Raw genomic sequence first — 22934 nt, 5'->3', positions numbered from 1 at the left:
ATAAGCAAAATCTATCTACTTTTTGTATGGTCAGCCTGGCTTGCCCATCAAGGATTACAAAGACTATTTTTTTATTTGGCTTTTAGCTTGCAGTTGTCTGAAATACCTTTAATATGCAAAATACAAGAGTTAATTTTGTCAGAACATGAAGTACTTCATAAATGTACATTATGTAAAGATTCATTAGCATATATGAACTCAATAAAATATAATGTTAAATTATTTGTAGAACTCTAAATAATATGGTAAATGCCATTATTATTGGAACATTAAATAATGTGTAACACAAATTAGGAAATTATATAAAATATATGAAATGTCATAGTACTTAATTTTAAACAAAGCAATCTTAAATTGCCTAGCTAAACAAAAACAGTTTTCTAATGTTTTATGGGAGTTCTCAATAATTCACCTCTTAAATGAAAAATGTATGAAGATTATTTATTTTAACATAACCATGAAACTGTTATCTTCTTATATATATATATACATTTTTGATGCAAAATTTTTCTTGGCCTAGCAGCTTCCTGAAAACATTTCACAAGTTCCAGATAAGGAAATGGATATACTGAAAGCACAATAAAAATGAATATGTTCATGTAGTCCAGGAAATAACCAGCAAATAAAAATGTTTTCCTTGTGTTTCATTTGTTGTGGCAGAAAATAAGAATGGAGGACATTAACAATAAAGGCCATGTGAAAAGACAATTTCCCCACTGGAATTAGTAAAGTATATCAAACCAAAAAAACAAAGGCTACAATACTGCTGTGCTTAAAAGAGTATGATTTGAAAAAGAATAGGGGCATACTACAATAAAAGAAATGAAACATTCTTAGATATTGTCAAATAAAGAGAATAACAGGGGTTTGAGGTCCCAAGGGATGCTCCTTTTAATGTCTAAGTCAAGATAAAAAAAAAAACAGCCCAAATGGTTACAAAGGCTTTTGCAGCCATCACAATGTTAGCCGCTGTGTTGAGGTCTGACCTTGTTGGTAACTGATTCCAAAAGGAATGCCAACTGCCAGTTGGTGAGTTCTTTAAATAGCGATGTGGATGGAAGGGACGGGGCTACTCTCAATTTCTTGGAGGTGGTGTGAAAGCTCTCCTGTCAGGTGTTCCTCCTTTGCAGAAAAGGAAACGGAGTAGAGGTTAGTCTAGTGTCACCTTAATAAACTTTTCCCTTTGTTTCCCTTGACATAAATCAGTGAGGCACTCCCTATGCCCGTGTGTGTGACAATAAATCCAGGTAACTGTGAATGCATATCTATGAAAATAATCAGTGTTTACCTTAAAGGAATGCTCAACCAAAAAATTATATTTTTTTTTTGTTAATTATCCTATGTAGTTGTACTGGTGACTGAGAAAATTTTAATCTTAGTTTTTCTTGGACCAACAATGGACAATGGCAAACAATGGCATTCATTGGGGGGAAAAGGATTGTTAACCAATGAATGAAGTGAAGAGGTAGATTTTCAATTCAAAAGCACTGTACTATAGGAATGTGCCTTTCCTGTTTATATTGTGCACTGGGTTTTCCGGTATTAATAATTTAGCAAACAATGCATGCATTTTGCACATTTTGAGCACATGAATGGATAACGAACATATGAATTATGAGAAACGAATTACAAAATTATTTTCTCTGTTTTCCATGGATGTTTTTCAGATTGTTTGCTCTCCTGGCCTCTACGCAGATTACATGCTTTGACAGGCAAACTCTATAAACCATTGTTTGTGCACAGGTTTATTGGAATTAAATATGTCAACCTAAAATAGAGAAAAAAGATACCAAGTGCTAAGTGGCTTTATATTAAACAACAAACTTATTGTTCAAATATAAATTACTGTTCCATTATATATACATTATTCCATCTGCAAATGTGTATAAAAGGAAAGGTAAATTTAAAGTAAAGTAATACATACAGATGATGCTATCACACGCACATAGAGAAAAGGCAGATGACAGCGGATTGCGACTGCTGCGCTTCAACGCACATGAACAGTAGCCTTCATGACACTAAAACTAACTGCCTGATTACATCATATGACAAGAAGATATTCCTACTAGATGGGGCTAAACTGCAAGTCTTAATCAAATTGGCAGGTTTAACAAGTTGTAACAGAACATTTGGTTGTTTCCAGTGTTGGTCACTATTGGGTCTTATTGTTAATGTCTTTCTTACTTACTTTTTCCACTACAAACTACATGGGGTGAGTAACATATAAAAATACCACTTTAGGGTATATTCCTTTATGATTTAAAATCTAAATGATTCCATCCACATGTTTGTAATTCTGCTTCTTGATTAGACTGAAACAAACAAATAAAGTTTATTGTTACAGGTACTGAGTACAGTAAAATTCTTACTTGCACGGCTCACATCCAACGAGCAGATCACAGTATGTTTATTTTTTTTTAATGGTTTTCCTTAAGGGTGTGGTGACTTTATGGCCCTAATGCACTGGTTCATTTTCCATCTGTGGTTCCTTCTGTGTGGAGTTTGCATGTTGAAATCTTTAACTTCCCTTATAGGTGTAAAGATAAGTTGCAGTGCAACTTGAAGCTGGCTCTGTGTGAATGAATATATGAGTGTGCCCCATGCATTTCCTTTTTGCTCCTGTTGCTATTACAGCAGATTACAAATCCCCACAAAAGATACTTCATAAAACAAGCTGAAGAAAATGAATGGATGGATATTTTACTTAAAATGTTAACTATCCTATCATCAGAGGGTATGTTCTTTCATTAATAAAAAAAAGCATTCAGTGTGCAGTGTAAGATATAAAAAGTTTAATGCATTGTTTTAATTAAAGTGAAAAATAAATATTTTAGTTATGTATTCAAGTAACATGGGCTTCAGGTAGTTGCACATTAAAAACTGGTGAAAGATTTTCAAATGAATTAAATCCTCTGCTGATAAAATGCCTTCCCCATGAGGCTCAGCTCCCTCTGGTATTGTAAGAATTCTTGATGTAGAAGTTCCTCCAAAGCAGCTCTCCGTACCTTTTGTATAAACAATAAGAAAAAAAAAGATAGTAAAAGTGGATGAAAATTAAATCTCTGACATTTTGCTTTGAATAATACAAAGTGTCTCACACATTTAAAAGAAATCCAGCTTTAAGAGTACAGTACACCTGAGCAAAGGCAGAGTATTCTGAGGAATTCCATCTGTTGCGTCAGAAAGAACTTTGGTTTATTGAAAGACTAATATTTCAAATGTGTAGCTTTGTTTAGTGAAAGACATTAGAATCGTAGATGGACATAATTACACACTCCAACAAGGATCTGAGTGGGCAGAAAGAATGTTTGTGACATTCAGTCTTGAAAACACATCAGAACAAAAAACATCTGCAGTGTTTTTAGATTGTGATTTTTCAAAGCTGCAAGAGGCCATCTACTTGAAAAGAGATGATGAGAAGGTTGTGTGCTTGTAACTAATTGTATAAAGTGTAGTTCTGTTTTGGAAGCTATTCATCTTGTATCTTTTGTTCATGGTTACAATTTTTTGGCATACATTTCAGAAAGTGATATTGCAAATTAAAGCATATCTGTACAAATACAGCATAAGCGGATAGTAAATATGTAATGCACTAGCCATGTGCACCCAACTACATTGTGCATGTTAAAGTTGTCTGTGAAGGGCTCCCTGTTTAAACGCGGCTGCCAGTCGTGAACTGGGCCCTTCGTCGCACAGCATTATGATTTTTTATAAGGGAAACAAAATTACAAAACAAAACCCTTGGACATTGATTCGATAGGAACGGCCTACTCGGAATCACTGTCCGAATAGTAATTATGTGGTGGTGTAGGAGCATTTCTGCTTCTCTCCGTTCACAGTCCGTCTCGTTTTCACGACGCTGTCGTTTCCTCTCACAATCTCTTCTCAACCTTTCTACAATCTCGCAGGTTGCTTTGTGGCAATCCAAAGAGTAAGGCAATATACACGGAGCAATGGTTATAAAAGGGGGACACATAGGTATCCAGGCTCTTTAAAGCATAAATAGGGATCACTTCACTGACATGTGAGCAAGTCACGGTACAACTGTGAGACGCGCAGCACTCGCCGGCTACAACGTAACAATAATAATTTCCAGAACGTGCTGTTACGTTGTCATTCATTTTACCCACTGTCTTTCTTTCATTCATATGTTACGTAGGCATGTACCTTTTATCTTCGGCAATCTCATTCTCTAACCAGGCCTCAGGAGCTAACCAGCGTAACACTGTCCACAACCCCTTTCGTTATTCCGGCACATTGTTGACATCCGTGAGTAACAACAACGTACTAAACTGGAAGGTGGTCTACGCATGCGTGGAATTCGCGGACAAACAAAGATCAAGATCCAAATGAAGATTATATATAAAGACTAGTTAATTTAAAGCACAACAATTTGTTTAGTTTGAATGTCTGTGTTTTGAGGTGTGACTGGAGTACTACAGTCTTCAGTAATATAAGACTGGAGGAGATTCTTAATGCAATGCCTATGTTTTAGCTGTCTCTCTACTGCCATCTAGTGCTTCTTCTTCTAATTCATTCGCGGACAAACAAAGATCAAGATCCAAATGAAGATTATATATAGAGATGTTTAATATTTAATTGAACCATTAAATGTGCATGTATGAGGGTAAGTCAAAAAGTAAAGGTAATTTGAAAATTATGCAGTAACCTCAACGGATAGAAGCTGATACAATGAACATGTTTGCAGTGGCTTATGGGTATAGTTCAACAATGCACAGCATATTGCTCTGCTGTTGGTTTTTTTGAAGCCAAGGTCAAATGAGGTCAAATGAACATGGATCCTCTGCTGTGGGATTGCACCATAAATGCACCATAACAAGATTTTTCTGGGCAGAGTGAAATCTGCTGAAATTCACAGAAGGATGTTGGCTCAGTACAGAACTGAAAAGAGCATGACTCAATTAAAGGTTTACAAATGGTTAGAAAGGTTTAAAGTAGGAAGAATAAATGTAACTAATGAAGCTTAATCTGGTCGACCATCAACACAAGCCCACATCGAAATGGTGAATGTCTTCATCTGAGAAGACTGATGGATTATGTTGTTTGCTGTTGCTGCACACTTGGGTATCAGCTGTGGATCTGTTCATGTTATAGTGCACAACGGCTTGGTGTAATGTAAAGTTTGAGCAAGACGGGTATCCAAACAGCTTACTGATCTGCACAATCCATCATTCTTCTGTGAATTTCAGCAGGGTTCACTCCCTCTGCCCAAAGAACTCTCACTATGCTGTGTTTTTCAACAATGGTGCAGCTCCTATCTGTTGCATTTACTTTTTGATTTACCCTTGTAATAAAAAACAGTCATCGTTTAAAAACTTTAATAAGTAAAAAAAAAAGTTTATTAGCATCACCTTATGCCTAATGTACTGTATCAGTACAGCATACAGGGTCATTTTAGACTTATGTAAGGAGGCAGTGCACATCAGAAATATGTTGGAGCAGACTATGTTACACATAACTAGAAGTAAGTGGGTCATATTGGTAGAGCAATATTGTTTCAAAGAACACACAGACACAAACACTAAACAATACATAATCAATTTTAGACATCATAAACAGATGTGGAAAGGGAAAGAAATTAATTCAAATCAGCATACTATACTGATAAAAATGGTTAGTGTTGCTATCTTGTAGCCAAAGGGGTCTGGGTTTGATTCATACACTGGTCACTGGTGTGGCTGGAGTTTGCCCATTCTTCTTATGTTCTTGTTGTTCAAGTACTACAATTTACACTATCAAGACTAAGAACTGTAAATTAACTGGATTACTTTAAACAGGACATATTGTTTTAAGTTACTTTAGACTGAAGAAGCATGAATGTGTCATTTGATGAATGGGCATACCATCCAGAATTAGCTCCTGAACAATGCTGAAAAAGTTGTTATTGGTTTCTCATAACTATGAACATTTGAAATTTCAGTCTCACATTACAAGTATGAAACCACCAGAATTCAACTTCACATGTCTAGAGAAGATACTAAAATACTTGCCATGCTTTTATAACTATTTGTTTGGATGACTACAGTTCTTTTTTTAACGGCCTTCGTAAAGCTGATTTGTACTTCTGTGTTGAACCTATGTTGTAGCTATGCATATAGGCTATGCCATCAAAAGCAGTTTATGCCATTGGCATGTGTTGGAACATTAAATGGTGGTGTTTGTAGTTCACAAGAAAAGTGAATGATCCATTAAAATGCAGGTAGTTTTGCCCTCCAGGATTACCACTCCTGTTGCTACACATTCTCTTCTGTGGGTGAATGTATTAGTCCTCCAGATATTTTCCCATTTTTGCATACGTTTGTTGACTTCCAAAATGGAAGATGAACGGAAGCACATCTGAGGAAATACAGTATGTAGTTACCAAACTGGACCATCAGAGTTTTAAGGGTTTGCATAGGGTTCACATTGACGCGACACATAGTCACATTTTTGAGAAGATGACTGTCAGGCTACGCTGTACATACACTGTATGCTTGATGCAGAAGTATAGATAATCCTTTACATTTGTACCAACTATGGCAACCACAGTGCACCTCAATTGGATTATTTGCACTGAATTTCTGATTGTTACTAATTTTCAAAACGCTCGTATCAACTTATAAAATGTTCAGTTCAAACACTTCAGACTATCTGTCTACCCTAACTACACTGTGTAAACCAGGGTTCTCAAACTCCAGTCCTAGAGGGCCGCAGTGGCTGCAGGTTTTCATTCTAACCCTTTTCTTAATTAGTGCCCTGTTTGTGCTGCTAATTAACTTCTTGTGAATTCATTTTAATTGAATTGTTTTTTTAAGATTTGTTTCCCTGAATTTCTTCTTTGTTCCTCTGAATTGCTTCATTTCTTTCCTTAAATGACACCCAAACAGAAATTAAATGATAAGTGAGGGAGCCAACAGAAGACCAACTAAGTCAGGGCCTCAAACTCCAACCAATTTCACTCCAAGCAGTTGCGTAATTAGATGCTGATTCTTGTTGTTAATTAAACCCGTTCTTCAATTCCATGGCTTGTTGCTGCTTTCACTCTGCAATAGTATACATTTCTGAAATTGTTGACTTTCTCTTTTCTAAGAGCAGTGTTGAAAGGTTTTGTGGCCCTGAGCAGGTCAGCATTCATGAGACCTTCACCTTTCTTTATTTTCAGATATTATATGATGGACACAGCTTGCTGGTCATGTTTTGGCTCATTTTGTATCTCCCTATTGTTTGGCGGCTAAATAAGGGAAAAGAAATAATTAAGGGGTCTGAGTCTTCAAGAGCAAGTCAATTACAATTAATTCAAAAGAAGTTAATTAGGAGCAAAAACAGGTTACTAATTAAGAAAAGGGTTAGAATGAAAACCTTCAGCTACTGTGGCCCTCCAGGACAGGAGTTTGAGAACCCTGGTGTAAACTGACTGACTGCTGAGATCTTATGCCACTGGTCATCTTACTATTTCAAAATGCCATCACACAGCTTCTCACAAACAGTCATTCAACTCCTGTTCTCTGACATTGATTTCCTACATCTGATTGTGAGGCTCAGCCTGCCTCAATAGTCAAAACCAGAATGAAGATATGTCCTTGCCTTTTTAAACTGCAGTTCCTACAGCACTAACAGCACCAGAAGGGCGAGCATCTGGAAGCAGCCATGTATACTTGACCAAGTCATTTTTGGAGCTCAGAGAGTAGGGACACCCAGGGGACACTAGAGTGTTGGATTCGTATTTTTGACTTGGGGGTTAAGTTTAAAAGCTGTCTTGAACCAGAAGCATATTCAGCTGTGGATTTGGTGATTTGGCACTAAGTAACGGACTAAGTGTGAAGGTATATATGAGGATGAGAGTGGACGTCAGTGAGGGAGAGTATTACCATTAGACATATATAATCAAAAGACCTGTGTGTATGGAGCAGTCCACTGTGCTCACGCTCAGCCACAGCCATGGGAGTTGGTGTGAATACTACAAAAGATGTAGAAGTTTATACAAGTGTGACTTGCACTTGATGAGATGGTGTATGCATGCACTTTAGAATTTTTTTGGCTCTTGCATGCGCTTCACTTCTCATTCAACCCAAGCAGACAGACTCAGCTTTGTGATACAAGCACGTTGTACGTTCACACAATGAGCTACATTTGCCTGAGACAGGTTCCATCCTGTCCCGCTCAATTTGTGCCACAGCTGCACTTGACTACACGTCCATCTTGGACAAGATACTACCTGTCCCGGCCCACTTAGTGAACTTGAAGCGGTGTCAGCTAATACAGTAAAACTGAAGGGGAGTCTTTGGGTTCTTTTTGTCCCGAAGACCACATGCAGCTAGTACTTTACTGACAGGTAATTTGGCAATCCTCTCAGCCCAACAGACAGGGAGAAATTCTGTACAGAGAAGCTTACTAGAACTTTTTGCTTTGTGCAGTCTTTTAATTTTCCAGCGGTACTTTGTGTTCAGTCTTGTTTATGCCTCCTTGTATATGTATTGTTTTAAATACAGGCACAATTTTTGAGACATTTTGACCTCTTGGCCTCACTCCAAGTGTACAAATGTCCCAAGAGGGTGTTTTCTGAGCACACTTTGCACAGGCCTGGATGACATCAGTTAAATGTTTTTACATTTTCAAAATAAAATGAATAATAGTCTGGCCTGTTAGGGCTAAATACTGTCATAGAAAATATATTCACTTTTGCCAAGAACTAAATTATACATTTTGTAAAAATTTCCTCAGGAAAAGCAGTCTACAGTATGACTTTTGCAAGCAGAAACATTTTGAATTGCCAGCTAAATGCACAAAATATACTTGTGAGTCTTAGAACTGTCAAAGCTTTTAATATTTATTGTGGAAATTAATGGAAGAAATAAAATAATATAAATTTGAAAGTAATTTAAATTAGTATTCAAAACTGCTGGTATTCTTTTTATGGCAAATTACCTCCTTAAAATGATACAATTAACAGCTATGGCTGGTCTGCATGACTTGCAAAGGGAGCATGATTTTTAAACAACTTTTACATACAACACAGATTTAGTGTGTACAGTGAAGTAAAAAGGGGTTGTTTGCATCTTTTAACAGCAGATTCTCATGATTTGCCTTACTGTGGTTTTGAAAAGACTTTTGAAAAGTCGGACTATATAAATGAGACGTTAGACTTGCTTCTGAATTAAGATATGGGCAAACTAAACAGAAAAGATGCTTTAATTTTCTCAGTGGAATTTACAAATGCCATGTAATAAAACATTTTTGACTGTTTTAACAGTTTAGTTGTGTCTTGATTCTTTTTTCAATATAAAACCTTGTTATTTATTTTCATCAGTCAATTAAATTAAACTGCAAGCCTTATAAATTAAGGAAGCTACAGGGTGATGTTGGGCTAATATAGTTTTCACTTATCTCCTTTCTTATTTCTTTCCATTACAAAGTGTATAAAAAGGGTAAACATTTAAGCTTCCTAGTTCAGGTACCTATTGATAGAGTGGGTGTCTCAGTTGCTTACTGAATTTCCTATTGAAATTAAGCACATTTTCTCTGAAACATTCATTTTGCTTGCATGACCATCTTGTCTAATCCTTGTCTCCAACATCTTTCCGGCAGGAGCAGCTGCACTACTGACAACTTTAGCGTAAGGACTGGTATCTTTGTTTAAGACTCCGAAATATGTTGCACAAAAGAAATAACACTGGGTGGTGTGGCAAATTTCAGCAGTGACTGAGTATGTGTATTGTTAAGTACATTGATCATTTTCTTTCTGTGAAAGCAGAATATTCCTTTAGCTGAATGGGAACTAGTGCTGTGGAAGAGCCATGAGTCATTGATGTGAAGCAGATCATTGATACTGGTTTATCAGACCATTTTCTCTTACTATTTAATATAGAAATAATGATAGAAAAAAATTCACAAGAAGCATATTGTTAAAAAAATGCTTCTTTGATTCATCAGCAGCTTCAAAGTTTACAAACATTTTAAGCAACCAGTCCATTTATAGTGCTTACTACAATAGCGAAGATAATGTAAATAGTAAGGTGGAAAAATTTAATACTAAAGTAAGAGCTGCTGCTGACATAGTCGCACCGGAAAAGACAGTTGAAAAATCCTTTAGCACCATTATTATACCATGGAAGACTCAAAGAGTGTCTGACCTAAAGAGAACATGCTGGAAAGCTGAGCGTACATGGAGAAAGGAGAAACTAAAAGTGACTCCTACTTGGATCGGAGAGTGATGCATTGTTGTGAATACATTATAGTTTGTGTTAAATCAGTGGACTTAAAACTGCTGGGAAGAAAATTATCGATGCTTTCCTGAACCCACATAATCTAATTCAGGGTCTTGAGGGGCCATACCCAATCCTGGAAACATCAAGTGCAAGGTAGGAACCATATCTGGATGGAGCACCAGTTCATCAGAAGGCCTGACAAGGTAATTCAGTTACTTTTATTGAATTATAATTTTTTTTTCCTGTTAACAAAAGAACTGAAGAGATTCTTTCTTAATCTTACTTTTTTCATATATTGGTCATACAGTACATTAGAAGTCAGTGTTTAACTGCTAAGGTTTTCATACAGCTAAACCGTGAACAGCATATTCTGGTTGATAATGTGTCCCTGCAAAGACAATATGACAAATGGAAAAGTTTAATTTCACCACTACAATATAGTTTGTATGAATATTGTAAGAGTGACAATAAATTATTCTGTTTTATAATATTTGTATGAGGGTAGATCAAAAAGTAAAGGCAATATGAAAATTACACGATAGCTGCACAGGGCAGAAGCTGATGCACTACAGCACATTTCTAATGGCTTATGGGTGGTTCGAACACACACAGTGCAGCACTCTGCCGTTAGTCTAGTTGAAGCCAAGGTCAAATGAAAATGGATGGTCCACTACTGCATTGCACTATTGTTGATCAATGTGTCATAGTGAGATTTCTTTGGTCAGAAAGAGTGAAACCTGTTAAAATTCACTGAAGGATGTTGGCTCAGTACAGAAGTGAAAACAACTTGAGTCAATGAAAAGGCAATGAATGTGAGAAAGGTTTAAAGCAGGGAGAGCAAGTGTAATCGAGGAAGCTCGATCTGGTTGAGGGAGTGAAACCTCCTGAAATTCACTGAAGGATTTTGACCTAGGCCGATCAGTAAGTTGTTTGGGTACCTATCTTGCACAAACTGCATAGTATCCCAAGTCATCATGCACTATGGCTTGTGCAGATCCATAGCTGACATCCAGCTGTGCAACAATAGTGGACAACATAGTCCATAAATCTTCTATGATGAAGACATTTACCATTTCAATGCAGGCTTGTGTGTGCAATGTTGATGATCGACCAGATCGTCCTTTGTCGATTACACTTTCCCAAAGAAACCTGACTACAGCTCATTGTTCATCAACAGTGTAATACCGCACCAGAATGTCCATGTTCATTTGATGTTGACTTCAACTAGACTAACGGTAAAATGCTGAGCTGTGCATGTTCAAACTACTCATAAGCCATTGTGAACATGTTGTATTGCGTCAGCATAATTTTTGAATTACTTTTTTTTTTTTATTTATCTTGGTAATATTCCTGTACATTTTAACCTGCTTGTCTGGTTCTGTGTCTTGGGCAGCCTGTGCCTTTCCAGGGCAATAATAGGCACAAAGATGGAAACCAGTGTTAGATGCGTCCATTGAGGGGCATGCTTATGCACACATCCACACTTGCACTTATGCCAGGCCAATTCAGAGCTGGTATGAAGAAGAAAACCAGGCTGCCTATTGAAGAATATATGCAGGAATGGAGAGAATGAGCAGACTCCAGGCAGAGAGTGAACAGGTCAGGACATCTGAATTCAAGGCTTTGGAGGTGTAGCTGGTAGCTACCCAGGTAGCTGAGGTAATCACTATGGTATTGAGTTTCTTTATTTTGGAATATTTAATACCTGCTTAATAATAATAATGAATAATTAACATTATATATCACAGTGTATTATATATACCCAGTATTTGTCCTTCCATTTTCCTAACTCACTTTATTCCAAGTTATAAGATGTGAGGTGCCAATACACCATATTATTCTGTACAATTTAGTGTATTCCTGTATAGCACTATGTACAGTGCCTCTATTTTAATTATTTAAAACCACTATGAAACATAAATGCACAAGCAATTTTTTATAAATAAAGGTCAATGCATGTTAACATTTTTGCAGTCTTCATGGAGTTAAGGTCTGGTAGTATGCTTAAATGGAAAAAAAATAAATAATAAGGTATGCTAATATAATTCCAGAAGACAACAGATCAGAACAAATCTAAATATGAATTTATACATGCCATAGCGTAAATAAACTAGAGACCCATGTAGCTTGTAAGAATGTAAAGGCAAAGTCTAGCTGACCTAGGCCGGCTGGCTGTCCAGCTAGTTCTTGGACATTCTGCCATGTACTCCAGTGTAGGGTGTTGCATATGAGTGTGGTTAAATTATAAGGTGGTCTCACATTCTGTGTCATCCATGATGCCATTATTAATGCAGGAATTCAAGTTTACTGTCACATATACTGAGTACTTTGAAATTCTCTAACAAGTAACTAAATGCCATATTTTAATAACACTTTAAATAATACACATGCAAAACTGTTTTCCTTTAAAAAGAGAAAACATGAGGAAATACAAAACAAAATACATTTGTTATGATTTAACTACTGTACATAATAATTGCAGACTCTATGAGTGGTCTAAGAAGTGCATGGTGTGACTAACTAGCAAATGTTTCCACACAAATTTGCCCAAGACTCACCTGAACCAGAGCCTTTCTTCCAATGTTCAACTCTTTGGATCGCTGAGCCTGTAAGTGTCTATCTCCTTCTGTTGTGTTCAGAAAACTAATCGGTTGAAACAGAATATTTTAAGTTATTTTAGTTCTACAAGAATCTATGCAGTCAAAAACAATTTATACATAGTGAAAACACTGAAAACAAATCTGGATAAGTAAAAGGTCACACAGACCGCATGAGCTGTCAGAGCTACATGCCATCTAGTGAGCTGCCTCTGCTGTATCCATGATGCTTCATTTTTTTTCATACTGTAAGCCATTATTGAATCAGAACACAGTGTTATCAAAGTGTATGGTTGAGGCAGGTTTTCAACTACCATGAACTCTTGCCTTTAAAATAAGTGTGGAGATCTGTCTTATTTGTGTATATATATAAAAAACAGCATTAGCTCAGCCTTACATCAAACAGATATACACCAATCCATAACTGAATGTTCTATGGTTTTAATAAGTAAACAAATTCATGCACAAAGTAAAGGAAGGTGTTGTAGGTAAATTTATGTAAATGTAAAGCAAATCATATGAAAGGGAAAACAAACAATGAAGCACTCATAGGACAATTTAACATTGTAAAACCTACAGTGGTTTGCAAACCTTTTACAGTTAAGATGATGTAAAATTTGCCTTTTTTCTTGATTGTTATATTTCTTTATAGCTAGTTTTTTATCTACTTTGTCAAAACTATTTTTAGCTTACTTCCCCTAAACATTATATTATTGTCCTGTGGTAAGACCAGCTTTTAAATTATTTTGTACAAACAGACATTTGATGTTTTAAATGATGTAACTTAAATGTAAAAAATGTACTGGCTTTTGAAGTTTATTTGTTTATTTTTTGATAATTTGGGCAAATAGGGTAGCTTATGAACTGTATGTCAGCACTATATTCACCACTGCCTTAGTTTTCAGTCTTGGCCTACTCACTATCAATGTGCAGTCTACTTATTCTTCCTGTGTTTATATGAATATTTCTCCAAATACTGCAATTTCTTCCGTTCTCTCAAAATGCGTATGCATTTTTTCCACCTTGCTGACTTTGAATTGAACTGGGCAAGTTAGTGAAGGAGTGTGTGTGAATGAGTGTGTCCTGTATTGGGCTTCCACCTCATCCAAAGTTAGTTCCCATCTTATACCAGGAATTAGCATGATAGGCTCTGATTCATCTTGACAGGATTAAGCGGGTTAATGGATAGAATGATCACTTGCTCTTTAGTATGTTTATCCTTTTTCAAATCAGTTTATTCCAGTTCAGATTTGCAGTTGTGCAGGATCAACAACATCAGATGAAATATAGGTGCTGGTCCAGGGGTCAGATTTATACAACTTGCGTACTCACAAAATTGGCTTGAAATGTGTGCATGCTACTTTCCAGGCAAAAGTCTGAATTTATAAAAGAAAGCTTGACAGGGAACATGCTTATATTTGTGACATCTGTGAACCATGCATATGCAACTTTTCAGATAAACAGCCTTGATCAATAGGGAAATGCAACAAAACCAGCTAAATGACATGTATAATAATTCATATCACCGAGCTGTTATTATAATGAGCGTTGTTGTGACAAATATATTAATGCACAAAAGTCAAGAATATGACATCTACACTCTATTGAGTTCCCTTTTAAGAAGAATAATATTCAACTATAGAGCTGCAGCACAATACTGTATGTCACTACAGGTTTTATGCCAGTAATTCTACTCCAGAAGTGTTACGGTGGAAGTTAAAATTAGGGGTTAGTGTGACTAGCATCCACCTCAATAAAATGTTAAATGTCTGTCTGTGTGCCCATCCAGTTGCTATGTCTCTATCATTCCAAAAGATGGCACATCACAAACATTTTTAGTAATACGAGTAAAATGCATTGCATTTGTCATTCCATTTGATGGTGCATCACACACATTAACACTGCTTTTACGAATGGCATATATCAGAGACATATACATTACATGGTGCACTGCAAACAACGTTGAGATCTACGTTGATTATTTAAAATTGCAACCTATCTCACATAGGTAGCACAGCTAGTGTAGTATACATGGTAAAGACTGGGGTAAGTTAAGGGCTAAGTGTTGTTAAGATAATAAGTTAGTGTGGTTAGCATGTTGTATAGATGTGAAATGAATTCACTTCTGTTGTGAAATTGCTGGTGTAGATATGTGGTGATGCATGATGCTGTGGCTGTGCAATTGGATCCTTCCCATTTAAAGGGCTAATGCTATGTATTTGCACGGAAGAACATTTTTGTTTCTTTCACACATGTCATTCACTCCTTGTATACAGAAATCTATAAATATATTGGCCTATGAAAAATTCCACATATGAAATGGATGTGGCTTTCAGGAACAGGTAGAAATCTTTTTAACACGTTTATGACTAGCTTATGAGCTGATTTGGGTTAACCAAGAGCCATTCGATTTTCCTAACAGAATCAAGGCAATTGACAGCACTCATAGCAATAAGGGTACCTTGCAAGACTGACAATGCTTTTGTTAACAGTGAGCAGGGACATTCCATGAATACACAACTCGTCTGCAATGCCAAGATGGGACTGAAATTGTGGCAGACTTTTTCTAGGTGTAGTATGTTATGGCTGCTTTGTTGGTACAGTAACTAGCTGAACTCTACAATTTTTCATATGGCCTATACTATTCATTGTATCAGCAATCATGTCATTACATGTGCCAGGTGACAGCAGCTACCGCTGGCACCTGACCCTGTACTTCATCACCATATGGAATATATGATAGGACTCCTCAGATGCAGGGAGTGGAGTCTCAGTGCATCATTTTGGGGGCTGATCGATCAACCAGTGAAGGTCAGCAGCATCATGACTTTTACATCTGCACAGCCTTGTGACAGGGCCATGTTTGGTGCTGTCTTTTGCATGCATTACTGAAGCCCACATTTTTTTAAAAATGAAGACACTGTGTCAAGCAAAAAGTTATTGCATGCATACTGACTATTGTGCTGTTTTCATTTTTGCAATATAACACTGGTGACGAGGATGGGGCCTTTATTCCCACCATCTTCTGCATTCCTTGCACTGCTGGGTGGACCTTCAGTATTGTGGACTCGCTGGATTTAATCTTCTTAGACATATTTTAAAAGCTGTAGGCCTGGACAAGGTGAGCAATGCTTGTACAACAGCCATACTTACACATTGCCTAGATACTGAAAGCCAATTCATCTTTAGAATCTTCAGGACCGCATCTCCAAGCCTCCTGGCATCTCCTTTCTCTACACCTCAATGTGTCATTGTTCGACGAATCCTCTTAGCTAGCTTTTGCAATTTCAGTAAGCTACATTCCAAATTTATCAGGGACTAATTTGAAGAAAATGCTTGTAACCCTAAAGTTCATAAAAGATTACTGATGGCAAAATGATGATACAACTCTCACAAAAGCAATTGACATGGTATTTCAAATTCATTCAGCCACTGAACTCACTGCAAAACTTGTCATTTCTGTTTCCACACCACCCAGCTGCATGACAAGTTATTGAAGTCTCCTGTGCTACCGACAAGGCCGTGCTTTCACTTTGAGATAGCGGCAACATTTACTATATGTGGTGGTTGCAGGCAGTTTCTACACTGTGCTGCAGCAACTATGGTTCTGCTGGTCATAACTCTAGAGCTCTGAGCTTCCCTTCAGAGTGACAAAGGTGCTGGAACAGTAGGAAGCTTAACCACTTTGCTAAAGACTGTAATTCGGCCCCTGCTTCATCTGTTCAAATGGAATAGTCATTTTCCTCTCAGAAAATGGCATCAACAGCCATTCACTCAGTGAGCTCCACAGCCCCACCTTCAAAATCTGTACTTTGGATTTGGATGATGTGTGTCTTCCTCTGCTGTTGAGATACTGTGAAACAGTTTTTATTTCACCTGACTCTCACTGCTCCATCTGCTCTTCTATGCGGTTATGGAAGTGCTAAAATTAAAATGGTGGGCACAATCTCCCTGCCTGTATGCTATGGAACTTTGGCCTTGGTACTTGCCAAACATCATATTTCTCATTGCCCACTAAGATGACAACTTGTTAGGCCTGGACGTATTTACAGCTCTGGGATTTACACTCCTACACACTGATGGGTCAGCTGTCCTTACAGTCAGCTCACCATGGATTTTGCAATGGCCAGCTATTCTCATGGGTTGGGGTTGTGTCCATCTCTTTAACTTTTAACCACCAGCCTCTGCTTGATCATTCCATATACTATGTCATCCTCTCTGTCAAGTTCCCCTGGCCGCAGAACTTCATAGCCTGTTGGAGGCAAGCATCATTGAACCAGTTAATACCTCGCTGTGGATCTCTAACTTAGTGGAAGCCAAAAAAAAGACAGGGAGGTTGAGTCTATGCATTGACCTCAGTACTATGAACAAAGCAGTAATACCAGATAAATACCCATTGCCAGCTGCTGAGGAGCACCACCTAGCTCCATGGCTCTAAAGTATTTTCCACATTAGACCTTTGCCAGGGATACCTGTAGATTTCTCTCCTCCCTGAAAGCAGGGATTTGACTGCCTTTTTCACCTACAATTGATTACTTTGCTATACTAAGTTACCATTTGGCCTCAGTTCTGCCCACAGCTGTTTTCAGAAGGTGATGTCTAATATCTTTGCCAGGATTCCTGGGGTGGTCTGGATGACATTGTCATGCATGGCCAAACCGCAACTGCCCATGATGAACATCTCCACAGAGTGTAAAAAGTATTGTCTATTCATTACTTCATACTGAATGGCAATGAATGTGTTTTTTAGTGCCTTCCATTGAGTTTGTGGGATTTTGTTTAACTACTGATGGCCTCTTTCCACTTCAATCTCAATCTCTTCTGGGAATGACCACCTACTATCTTCGATATCTGCCACAGAACTCTGCCACCACAACTCCATTATGTCACTTACTGAGGATGGATGTTTCTCAGTCCTGGACTCCCAATTGCTCAGAGGCTGTACATCCCCTGAAGGTACAGCTCTCAGCTCCACCTGTCCTATCTCATTTTGACATCTGTTGTAACAAAGGATTTCTTGACATCCTTTGTTATTTGTGATGCTTCCAGTGTAGCACTAGGAACAGTGCTGTGCCAGCTACAGAATAGGTACTGAACGACCCATTGCCTTCACCTCCTGGGGTCTAAGTGCAACTGAACAATGGGTAGCATTGAGCTTTAGCTTGGGGGCAGGCTTGTGAATAGTGGCACATGTTTCTTTATGGCTGGTTGTTCACATTTCACCCTGACATCAGGCACTCACAGCCCTATTGTCAATATCAGGCACTGGGAACAGGCCCCTTAGAATTTACCACTGGTTGGAGAGTCTGCAGAAGCATAATTTTACATATTTTACATTCAGTTCACCCCTGGCCGTGAAAATGTGGTGGCAGATATGCTGTCCCGTGCTTTCCCCTATTCCACCACAGACCCAGGACCTGACATCAGCGCACCAGAACTTGTTCAAATGCTCTATTCCATTGACTCCTAACAAGGGCCTCAAAAGGCCTCTGAATGTGACTTTATCCTATCCCATCTGTGGGTTTTCATTGGTACAAATTGTCCCTCAAAGATCTCGGAGGAGCTGCTGTCCCATTGGAAGGAATTATGTGTAGCCCATGGGACTCATACAGACATTCCTAACTGACTCCAAACCATGAAGACAATTTGGGCATTGTGTGGGTTAAAAAGCCCTGCAGTGATCTATTGTGGTGGCCTGGGATAGATGGGAATATCGAGCATCTTGTCCGTGACTGCACTGCATGCCATGTCAGTGTTAAGGCTGGTTCTCCAGTTCCACCTGACTACAGCCTATAGTGTGGTCAGATTGGCACTGGCAATCTGAAAAAATATCTATGTGTAACATTGTAAGGATGTCTATGTTATCATTTTTAATGTTGTTATTAATATTGAGGGCATACAGTACAGAATGGGCAATTTATTAGGATTTACTTGCAATTTGGGGCTGCAGATTGAGAGACCCACCCAATATGTATCTCATTTGATATGACACACTTTTGTCAGTGTCAGGGCTAGCCTGGTTTGATATATTTGGTCAATCTACATTTTTCTCTGCAATTTTGTCATTTACTTCGGACACAGTCGGACAATAGTATTCTTTCTGAAAGGCACTATATAAAGTAATAAAACAAACTTTTTTGCCAGCATTCTACAGTGAATAGCATCCCACAAGTATCTCAGTTACACATTTTATTCAATATTTCTACAAGACAAGATCAATTACTTGCTGAGATCTCCACAATGATTCAGTGGTGACAATTGAACTTGCCACATTATGGTTTAGATTTAGTGGTTCTCAATGTTCAGTCTTCAGTTCCCTTCTCTGGCTGCAGATTTTTGTTCCAACCAGTTTCTTAATCAGTCAGTCATTGTTAATTTTGATTGTTCACTTTCCTTAATTGGTTCACCCTTTTTTCCTTTGATTTTGCATTTAGAAAAGTGCAGTAGTGCCAGATTCATACTTATAGGAAATAAAGACATATTTGCATTTTTTTCTGTGTCTTTAAATGCCTTCTTTTTATTCACCTTTTCTGTGGGCTTTGCTTTTATAATTAATTATATCTGAATGCTGTCAGTTAATGATGAGCAGAGTGGACACCAGGTCAAATGACTCTGAAAGGAGCAATTACTTAAGTGTTACCCACTTCTGTGCTTATCCATCTTACTGGAAGGATAAGTGTCTGTGTGTCTGTTTTTATGTCCATCTGATTGCTGTGTCTATTGCATTCCAATAGATGGTTCATTGCAAACATTTCTCTTAATAAAATGCATTGCATTTGTCATTCCAATAGATGGTGCATCACAAACATTAACTCTGCTTTTATGAATCCAGTACCAAGTGACGTATGACAGAGACACATGCATTGCATAGTGCACTGCAAACATTTATGCTGCAGTCTATGTTGATTACTCAGATTTTAACCTGTCTTAAACTGGTAGCACAGTAGTTAGTAAATAATTGTTCAAAAAAACAGAACATTAAAAAATAAAAAGTTAAAAGAAAAAAGAATACATTCTTACCCATCTTACACATTTATGTTCCTGCTTCATTCAATAAGACTATAGCATAACCAGTTGGTAATTTCCAGGTGGTTGTAAAAAGCTTAGGAAATGCGAAATAATGGCTAGCTTAATTAATGTAGGAGTCCAGTTAAGAGAAGAAATGTGTTGGGACAAAAACCTGAAGCCAAAGGGGGCCCTGAGGATGGAACATTGAGAACCACTGCTTTAGTACCACAGTCACCAGGCCATACTGGCATAAATTGCTTAATTTATTGGCATATACTGTACTATGATAATACTGCGGATTTATGCACAGTGTGGCACTTTAGTTAAGTATAGTATCAAAGTTTGTTGCCTCATAGCTCAAAGAATCAAGTTTTGATTTTAAGTCTCATCACTCTTGGAATAAAGTTTGTTTATTCTTGACTCCGTGTATTTGAGTGTGTGCGTAAATGTTTGCTTTGAGTAATCCAGTTTCTTTCTACAAAGATATGTGCATTAGCTTAATAGATGAGTATACATTGCCTTGTATTAGTGAGCATAGGTGACTGTGTGCGAGTGTGCCCAGTGAGATGTTTTCAGTTAATTCCTGTATTGTACTAGATACTGCTGGAATAGCCTCTGACAACTACTCCCCCCACCGCTAAGTGACACTGTAATGACAAAAGTGTGTGCGGATGTATGATCATGTATACTACCACTGTGTCAACAATTATTATTTCATAGCGCAGATATGAGAAATGCACCGTTGGTAGACACCAGTAGGACATTAGAAGTACACAAAAGACATACAGCTCTCCTGTAAATAGCAGAAAATATATTTGCCTTCAACATAAAATCATCAGAATGTATTACATTGTTTGGTTTATTTGGCAATGTTATTTCATTTTCTAATACTTAGTATGCAAGAATGCATAACACTCTGAAACCTGCTTAAATCAATTCAAGGTGACAGGAAACTGGAGTCTATCCTAGCAGCACTGGGCACAAGTAGAATCCAAACCTGGATAGTCACCATTCCACTGCAGGATCCAAACCCTCAATCAGACTCGCATAAGCCCAACCTAGTATCGCTAATTGTGCAAAATCAAATGCGAATCAGACAATTCCGTAAACTGATGAAGATCACATTTAGAAAAAAGAGAGCAAAAGTGTTTTAATTTGTTAACAGTAATAGTGTAACACTAAGAGTAAAATCATTCAGATAAAATATTTCTACCGAATTTATAGTTATTATTTAAATATTATATATTGAAGATATTACTAACACATTTTACTCCCTGATATATCCATCACACTGGATGATTCTTTCTTACCTTTTAGTCTGCTCATTCCTGAATACCCGCTGCTGATCGCTCTGTAAAGATGTAAAGACACAAAAAGATAACAGTCACATCTAAATTACTCGATAAAATCCAGCTTGCACGCATTATTAAAGCTTTCTAAAAAAAATAAAACATCTGTTTGTTGACTCTTTCACTAATAATATGTTTTATCTGAAGATTAACTGCTTTGGAAATGTTGCACACAAGTTTAAACTTTTGTCAAATACTTCTACCTATATTAATTTATATCTCTAATGAAAAAAATTTTTTACCCTAAACATTTTGAGCACTTCACTTCAAAAAAAAGAAAAAGAAAAAGAAAGAAAAAAACGCGACTGTCTCCTAGGAAACCAAGCTTCTCCAGTGACGCGAATTACGAAACGAGAAGGTTGTCCCAATGAATCACGTGAGACGGGCGAGGAGAGAGTGCAGGAGATTGTATTCAAAAGCCAAAGAAAGAAAAAGTATTAACTGAAATGAAACACTGCTTAATTTGCGGCGATCTGCAAATCAGTACCGTTCAGTAAATTAAAATAGTAAAATTGTGAGTAGTCATGTGTAATCGATATTCCTGTGTTCATTTGTCTGACATCGATAATTCTATTTGGGTTCGTGGAGTGCCAGAACTAATAGCGCATTAACTTCCCAGTGCCGTTACGTTTTCACAGGGGACTGGTTTACAGTATCTTGTATTACAAGCCCCACGTTTACTGTTGCTGCAATAGTGCCAACGTAGTGGCTGGAATCATTCGCAACCCAGCTACTTTTTTGCTTGTAGCCAAACACAGAATCATGTTAGCAGTAAGATATGTATGTTTTTAAGAATGCACAAGTTTGAGCCACTATATTTAAGCAGAAACGCAAAAAATACAACTTTCCCATATTGATTGCACGTGAATTTTTCACAACCCAATGTGAATACGTAAATCAAATTCAAAGTGGCACACTCCCATGTCTAGAACACTGGATCAACATTTGGTTCTCTAATTGAAAGTGATGATGTAAAACTTAAAACAAACGATATCTGACTTTTAAAATTCCACATCCAAAATGAGTGATTAAATGTAAAAATCATAGCTATAGACCAGTGTTTCCCAAACTCGGTCCTGGGGGCACACTGTGGCTGCAGGTTTTTGTTCCAACCATCTTCTGTTTTTAATTGAACTCCTGGGCTAATTAAGTGATGTGTTATTTCCCAAGTTTTGTGTTTAGGGAACAATATAGAAATTAGAAAACTATCCATCCATCCATTTCCCAGCCTGCTGAATCCGAACACAGGGTCACGGGGGTCTGCTGGAGCCAACCCCAGCCAACACAGGGCACGAACCAAAGTTGATATATGACAATATATCTAGACTTCGAGGCCCTATCATGATCCAATCTCAGTACTACGCATGTCTGAGGCTTCAGAGCTCCGTCATGAGCTCAGTACTACGCATGTCTGAGGCTTCGAAGCACCGTTCGAAGCCCGTCATGACGCAATCTAAGTACTACGCATGTCTGAGGCTTCGAATCTGCTCGACACTTCGAAGCCTCAGTTAACCCAGTGCGCATGTCTGAGGCTTCGAATCTGCTCGACGCTTCGAAGCCTCAGTTAACCCAGTGCGCATGTCCGAGGCTTCGAATCTGCTCGACGGTTCAAAGCCTCAGTTAACCCAGTGCGCATGTCTGAGACTTCGGAGCTACGTCATGAGCTCAGTACTACGCATGTCTGAGGCTTCAAATCCCCGTTCGAAGCCCGTCATGACGCAATCTCAGCAGTACTACGCATGTCTGAGGCTTCGAATCTGCTCGAGGCTTCGAAG

General features: G+C 37.8%; 1 long non-coding RNA gene across 1 annotated transcript; it reads right to left on the bottom strand.

Moving 5' to 3' along the window:
• Window positions 1–479: 479 nt before the first annotated feature.
• Window positions 480–21272, bottom strand: LOC114646582 (uncharacterized). Its single transcript, XR_007934259.1, has 3 exons — window positions 21121–21272; window positions 12764–12848; window positions 480–3005 (listed from the first exon to the last, which is right to left on the bottom strand). It is a non-coding gene; the product is annotated as an uncharacterized LOC114646582 (long non-coding RNA).
• Between the last annotated feature and the right edge of the window lie 1662 nt (window positions 21273–22934).

This window comes from Erpetoichthys calabaricus, chromosome 2, assembly GCF_900747795.2.
Source record: "Erpetoichthys calabaricus chromosome 2, fErpCal1.3, whole genome shotgun sequence".
Classification (NCBI taxonomy): Eukaryota; Metazoa; Chordata; class Cladistia; order Polypteriformes; family Polypteridae; genus Erpetoichthys; species Erpetoichthys calabaricus.
The sequence above is the reverse complement of the archived record's forward strand: the minus strand, read 5'-3'. Positions and strand labels throughout refer to the sequence as shown.